Genomic DNA, 7513 nt, shown 5'->3' with positions numbered 1-7513 from the left:
CTGGCTAGTTGAGATGGGTGGGAGATTGGTCTGCATGCAGGTTCTGAGGTTCTGGTTATTTGGGGGCTTCTCAGTCGCCACTAGTTTAATGTCAAAAGTGGAGGGACGGAGACTGAAAGTATCGGTTGGTGGTGACTAAATGAAAGTCATTTTTTTTGTTTGTTTTTTTTTTGTTTTCAATGTAATTTGTTTTATATCATCTTTTTCATTCATGTTTTTATGGTTCTGTGTTACACAGCTGTGGCTGACAATAAAGTTTCACTCCAATGCGTATGGAGTAAGTTTTGATTATTTAGAATGAGAGAGCGCGTAGAGGTATTGGTTCCTGGCAATTAAAAAAAAAGTGTGTGTGTGTGTGTGTGTGTGTGTGTGTGTGTGTGTGTGTGTGTGTGTGTGTGTGTGTGTGTGTGTGTGCGCGTGTGTGTGTGCGCACGTGTGTGTGTGTGTGTGTGTGTGTGTGTGTGTGTGTGTGTGTGTGTGTGTGTGTGTGCGCGTGTGTGTGTGCGCACGTGTGTGTGTGTGTGTGTGTGTGTGTGTGTGTGTGTGTGTGTGTGTGTGTGTGTGTGTGTGTGTGTGGTATGGGAGGGAAGGGGGGTATTGTTGAATGGTTGTTTGGTGGGTGGCAGTCATTAGGTGAGTGGTTAGTACGTTTCCGCTGCACCACTCTGCTACAACACAGTGAATGCTTCATTGTAGGAAAAAGTGGTGTTAAACTTCTTGGAGAAGACTTACTTCATCCCTCCAAAAGACACACATACATCCCCATAAAATCCTTTAGCAGCAATTGCATGCACAGTCTCTTTGGCACAATTGGTTAGTGCATTTGGCTGTTAACCGAAAGGTTGGTGGATAAAGTCCACCCAGGAATGGCTTTGCCTTTTGTGTTCAGCAGTTGTCCAAAGAGAACGCCAGATAGCCATTTAGCAGCAACTGCATGCACTGTCTCTGTGGCGCAATTGGTTAGCGCATTCAGCTTTTAACCGAAAGGTTGGTGGTTCAAGCCCACCCAGTAGTGGCATTGTGTTTTGTGAAGGGAACTAATGTACCCTTCTTAACCACTTAAGGACTGCAGTCATAAAACCCCTTAAGGACCAGAGCCTTTTTTTCCATTCGGACCACTGCAGCTTTCACGGTTTATTGCTCAGTCATACAACCTACCACCTAAATGAATTCTACCTCCTTTTCTTGTCACTAATACAGCTTTCTTTCGGTGCTATTTGATTGCTGCTGCGAGTTTTAGTTTTTATTATATTCATCAAAAAAGACATGAATTTTGTCAAAAAAATGACTTTTTTAACTTTCTGTGCTGACAGTTTTCAAATAAAGTAAAATTTCCTATACATTTGAGCGCGAAAGTTATTCTGCTACATGTCTTTGATAAAAAAAACCCATTCAGTGTATATTTATTGGATTGGGTAAAAGTTATAGCGTTTACAAACTATGGTGCAAAAAGTGAATTTTCCCATTTTCAAGCATCTCTGACTTTTCTGCGCACCTGTCAGGTTTCATGAGGGGCTAAAATTCCAGGATAGTACAAATACCCCCCAAATGACCCCATTTTGGAAAGAAGACATCCCAAAGTATTCAGTGAGAGGCATGGTGAGTTCATAGAAGATTTTATTTTTTGTCACAAGTTAGCGGAAAATGACACTTTGTAACAAAAAAAAAAAAAAAAAAAAGTTTCCATTTCTTCTAACTTGCGACAAAAAAAAAATGAAATCTGCCACGGACTCACTATGCTCCTCTCTGAATACCTTGAAGTGTCTACTTTCCAAAATGGGGTCATTTGTGGGGTGTGTTCACTGTCCTGGCATTTTGGGGGGTGCCTAATTGTAAGCACCCCTGTAAAGCCTAAAGATGCTCATTGGACTTTGGGCCCCTTAGCGCAGTTAGGCTGCAAAAAAGTGCCACACATGTGGTATTGCCGTACTCAGGAGAAGTAGTATAATGTGTTTTGGGGTGTATTTTTACACATACCCATGCTGGGTGGGAGAAATATCTCCGTAAATGACAATTGTTTTCTTTTTTTAACACACAATTGTCAATTTATAGAGATATTTCTCCCACTCAGCATGGGTATGTGGAAAAATACACCCCAAAACACATTATACTACTTCTCCTGAGTACGGCGATACCACATGTGTGGCACTTTTTTGCACCCTAACTGCGCTAAGGGGCCCAAAGTCCAATGAGTACCTTTAGGATTTCACAGGTCATTTTGAGAAATTTCGTTTCAAGACTGCTCCTCACGGTTTAGGGCCCCTAAAATGCCAGGACAGTATAGGAATCCCACAAATTACCCCATTTTAGAAGGAAGACACCCCAAGGTATTCCATTAGGAGGATGGTGAGTTCATAGAAGATTTTTTTTTTTTGTCACAAGTTAGCGGAAATTGATTTTAATTGTTTATTTTCACAAAGTGTCATTTTCTGCTAACTTGTGACAAAAATAAAATCTTCTATGAACTCACCATACTCCTAACGGAATACCTTGGGGTGTCTTCTTTCTAAAATGGGGTCATTTGTGGGGTTCCTATACTGCCCTGGCATTTTAGGGGCCCTAAACCGTGAGGAGTAGTCTTGAAACCAAATGTTGCAAAATGACCTGTGAAATCCTAAAGGTACTCATTGGACTTTGGGCCCCTTAGCGCACTTAGGGTGCAAGAAAGTGCCACACATGTGGTACCGCCGTACTCAGGAGAAGTAGTATAATGTGTTTTGGGGTGTATTTTTACACATACAGATGCTAGGTGGGAGAAATATCTCTGTAAATGACAATTATTTGATTTTTTTTACACACAATTGTCCATTTACAGAGAGATTTCTCCCGCCCAGCATGGGTATGTATAAAAATACACCTCAAAACACATTATACTACTTCTTCTGAGTACGGCGATACCACATGTGTGACACTTTTTTGCAACCTAGGTGCGCTAAGGGGCCTAACGTCCTATTCACAGGTCATTTTGAGGCATTTGGATTCTAGACTACTCCTCACGGTTTAGGGCCCCTAAAATGCCAGGGCAGTATAGGAACCCCACAAGTGACCCCATTTTAGAATGAAGACACCCCAAGGTATTCCGTTAGGGGTATGGTGAGTTCATAGAAGATTTTTTTTTTGTCACAAGTTAGCGGAAAATGACACTTTGTGAAAAAAAAAACAATACATATCAATTTCCGCTAACTTGTGACAAAAAATAAAATCTTCTATGAACTCACCATACTCCTAACGGAATACCTTGGGGTGTCTTCTTTCTAGAATGGGGTCATTTGTGGGGTTCCAATACTGCCCTGGCATTTTAGGGGCCCTAAACCGTGAGTAGTCGTCTTGAACCTAAATGTCTCAAAATGACCTGTGAAATCCTAAAGGTACTCATTGGACTTTGGGCCCCTTAGCACAGTTAGGCTGCAAAAAAGTGTCACACATGTGGTATCGCCGTACTCAGAAGAAGTAGTATAATGTGTTTTGTGGTGTATTTTTACATATAACCATGCTGGGTGGGAGAAATATCTCTGTAAATGACACATTTTTGATTTTTTTTACACACAATTGTCCATTTACAGAGAGATTTCTCCCACCCAGCATGGGTATGTGTAAAAATACACCACAAAACACATTATACTACTTCTCCTGAGTATGGCGATACTACATGTGTGACACTTTTTTGCAGCCTAGGTGCGCTAAGGGGCCCAACGTCCTATTCACAGGTCATTTTGAGGCATTTGTTTTCTAGACTACTCCCCACGGTTTAGGGCCCCTAAAATGCCAGGGCAGTATAGGAACCCCACAAGTGACCCCATTTTAGAAAGACGACACCCCAAGGTATTCCGTTAGGGGTATGGTGAGTTCATAGAAGATTTTATTTTTTGTCACAAGTTAGTGAAAAATGACACTTTGTGAAAAAAACAATAAAAATCCAATTTCCGCTAACTTGTGACAAAAAATAAAATCTTCTATGAACTCATCATACACCTAACAGAATACCTTGGGGTGTCTTCTTTCTAAAATGGGGTCACTTGTGGGGTTCCTATACTGCCCTGGCATTTTACGGGCCCAAAACTGTGAGTAGTCTGTAAACCAAATTTCTCAAAATGACTGTTCAGGGGTATAAGCATCTGCAAATTTTGATGACAGGTGGTCTATGAGAGGGCAAATTTTGTGGAAACTGTCATAAGCAGGGTGGCCTCTTAGATGACAGGATGTATTGGGCCTGATCTGATGGATAGGAGTGCTAGGGGGGTGACAGGAGGTGATTGATGGGTGTCTCAGGGGGCGGTTAGAGGGGAAAATAGATGCAATCAATGCACTGGGGAGGTGATCGGAAGGGGGTCTGAGGGGGATCTGAGGGTTTGGCCGAGTGATCAGGAGCCCACACGGGGCAAATTAGGGCCTGATCTGATGGGTAGGTGTGCTAGGGGGTGACAGGAGGTGATTTATGGGTGTCTCAAGGTGTGATTAGAGGGGGGAAATAGATGCAAGCAATGCACTAGCGAGGTGATCAGGGCTGGGGTCTGAGGGCGTTCTGAGGTGTGGGCGGGTGATTGGGTGCCCGCAAGGGGCAGATTAGGGTCTAATCTGATGGGTAACAGTGACAGGTGGTGATAGGGGGTGATTGATGGGTAATTAGTGGGTGTTTAGAGGAGAGAAGAGATGTAAACGATGGATTTGGGAGGTGATCTGATGTCGGATCTGCGGGCGATCTATTGGTGTGGGTGGGTGATCAGATTGCCCGCAAGGGGCAGGTTAGGGGCTGATTGATGGGTGGCAGTGACAGGGGGTGATTGATGGGTGGCAGTGACAGGGGGTGATTGACAGGTGATCAGTGGGTTATTACAGGGAAGAACGGATGTAAATAATGCACTGGCGAATCGATAAGGGGGGGGGGGTTGAGGGCAATCTGAGTGTGTGGGCGGGCGATTGGGTGCCCGCAAGGGTCTAATCTGATGGGTAACAGTGACAGGTGGTGATAGGGGGTGATTGATGGGTAATTAGTGGGTGTTTAGAGGAGAGAATAGATGTAAACGATGGATTTGGGAGGTGATCTGATGTCGGATCTGCGGGCGATCTATTGGTGTGGGTGGGTGATCAGATTGCCCGCAAGGGGCAGGTTAGGGGCTGATTGATGGGTGGCAGTGACAGGGGGTGATTGATGGGTGGCAGTGACAGGGGGTGATTGACAGGTGATCAGTGGGTTATTACAGGGAAGAACGGATGTAAATAATGCACTGGCGAATCGATAAGGGGGGGGGGTTGAGGGCAATCTGAGTGTGTGGGCGGGCGATTGGGTGCCCGCAAGGGTCTAATCTGATGGGTAACAGTGACAGGTGGTGATAGGGGGTGATTGATGGGTAATTAGTGGGTGTTTAGAGGAGAGAAGAGATGTAAACGATGGATTTGGGAGGTGATCTGATGTCGGATCTGCGGGCGATCTATTGGTGTGGGTGGGTGATCAGATTGCCCGCAAGGGGCAGGTTAGGGGCTGATTGATGGGTGGCAGTGACAGGGGGTGATTGATGGGTGGCAGTGACAGGGGGTGATTGACAGGTGATCAGTGGGTTATTACAGGGAAGAACGGATGTAAATAATGCACTGGCGAATCGATAAGGGGGGGGGGGTTGAGGGCAATCTGAGTGTGTGGGCGGGCGATTGGGTGCCCGCAAGGGTCTAATCTGATGGGTAACAGTGACAGGTGGTGATAGGGGGTGATTGATGGGTGATTGATGGGTAATTAGTGGGTGTTTAGAGGAGAGAATAGATGTAAACGATGGATTTGGGAGGTGATCTGATGTCGGATCTGCGGGCGATCTATTGGTGTGGGTGGGTGATCAGATTGCCCGCAAGGGGCAGGTTAGGGGCTGATTGATGGGTGGCAGTGACAGGGGGTGATTGACGGGTGATTGACAGGTGATTGACAGGTGATTGACAGGTGATTGACAGTTGATCAGGGGGGATAGATGCATACAGTACGCAGGGGGGGGGAGGGTCTGGGGGGGTCTGGGGAGAATCTGAGGGGTGGGGGGGTGATCAGGAGGGAGCAGGGGGCAGTTTAGGGACTAAAAAAAAAAATAGTGTTGACAGATAGTGACAGGGAGTGATTGATGGGTGATTAGGGGGGTGATTGTGTGCAAATGGTGGTCTGGGGGGTGGGCAGGGGGGGGTCTGAGGGGTACTGTGGGCGATCAGGGGGCAGGGGGGGGCAGATCAGTGTGTTTGGGTGCAGACTAGGGTGGCTGCAGCCTGCCCTGGTGGTCCCTCGGACACTGGGACCACCAGGGCAGGAGGCAGCCTGTATAATACACTTTGTATACATTACAAAGTGTATTATACACTTTGTAGCGGCGATCGCGGGGTTAACAACCCGCCGGCGCTTCCGATTGGCCGGCGGGTTGACGTCGCGGGTGGGCGGAGCCTATTGCCGGTGGATGCGCGCGCATCCCAGCGCGCGATCCCCGGCCAGAGAGTGCCCCAGGACCTGACGCCAATCTGCGTTACGTGGTCCTGGGGCTGCCACTTTGCCGCCGCCAATATGAAGTAGGCGGTCGGCAAGTGGTTAAACTTGAAGATTGTTTATAAACGTAAGGAGGCTGCAGAGTGGCGCAGCGGAAGTGTGATGGGCCCATAACCCAGATGTTGATGGATTGACACCGTCCTCTGCTAGGCATGATATGATTTTTGCACCTCGCTTTATCGCATGGGCAAAACGGTTTCCATAGCCCTGTAAGAGAAAGTGTAATAAGGGCCCTGCCGTAACATAGATATTGGGCCTTTCTTGTAGTTGAAGAGATGAGTGAACTGGCTGGCTTCAGCATGTAATGTTGGTGGTATAGTGGTGAGGATAGCTGCCTTCCAAGCAGTTGACCTGGGTTCAATTTCCGGCCAATGGTGGTATAGTGGTGAGCATAGCTGCCTACCAAGTAGTTGACCTGGGTTCAATTCCTGGCCAATGTATGTGAGCTTGCTTTTGACATCCTACAGATCCCTGGAAGACAAGATCCATGAACAGTGAGGAGGAGGAGGGTGGTTTTTTTATCTTCCAAAACGTTTTGGAAGCATTTTAAAGGGCACTTCCGGTTTCTCTATCCAGATATCCGAATAGGTCGGATATCCGTAGATAATGCGTCCGGATATCCGCGTTCACGCGGATATTTAAAAGGTTGCATTTGGATGTCCGAACCGGATCCGGATATCTAGGTATCCGGATCCGGATCAATTCAGATTTTAAAAAGTACTATCAGAGCACCCCTGGTTAACATGTCTTCCAATGCCATTCTTTGTTTTGCCAACTCTTCCTCTTGATGTCTACTGACGGGCGAATAAGGGCATTTTCGTCCTGCCATAAATTTCATAAAAATGTCACGTTTAAGCATATATGAGAACATTCAAAACTATTCTTAACAAAATGCATTGAAGCCCATGAGCATGAGAAAACACATTCTCAAAAAAGCTCTTATTTTCACAATAATGTATATAAATTCCATTATAGTTCTGTGAAAATTTTAAATTAAGGGATGTA

At 45.9% G+C, this 7513-nt stretch overlaps 1 non-coding gene across 1 annotated transcript; it reads left to right on the top strand.

Annotated features, from left to right (window-relative positions):
- Nucleotides 1-938: 938 nt before the first annotated feature.
- Nucleotides 939-1015, top strand: TRNAK-UUU (transfer RNA lysine (anticodon UUU)). Its single transcript has one exon. It is a non-coding gene; the product is annotated as a tRNA-Lys (tRNA).
- The last annotated feature ends 6498 nt before the right edge of the window (nucleotides 1016-7513 follow it).

The sequence above is a fragment of the Hyperolius riggenbachi genome, chromosome 8 (assembly GCF_040937935.1).
Source record: "Hyperolius riggenbachi isolate aHypRig1 chromosome 8, aHypRig1.pri, whole genome shotgun sequence".
NCBI lineage: Eukaryota > Metazoa > Chordata > Amphibia > Anura > Hyperoliidae > Hyperolius > Hyperolius riggenbachi.
This window is presented reverse-complemented; position numbering and strand designations above follow the sequence as displayed.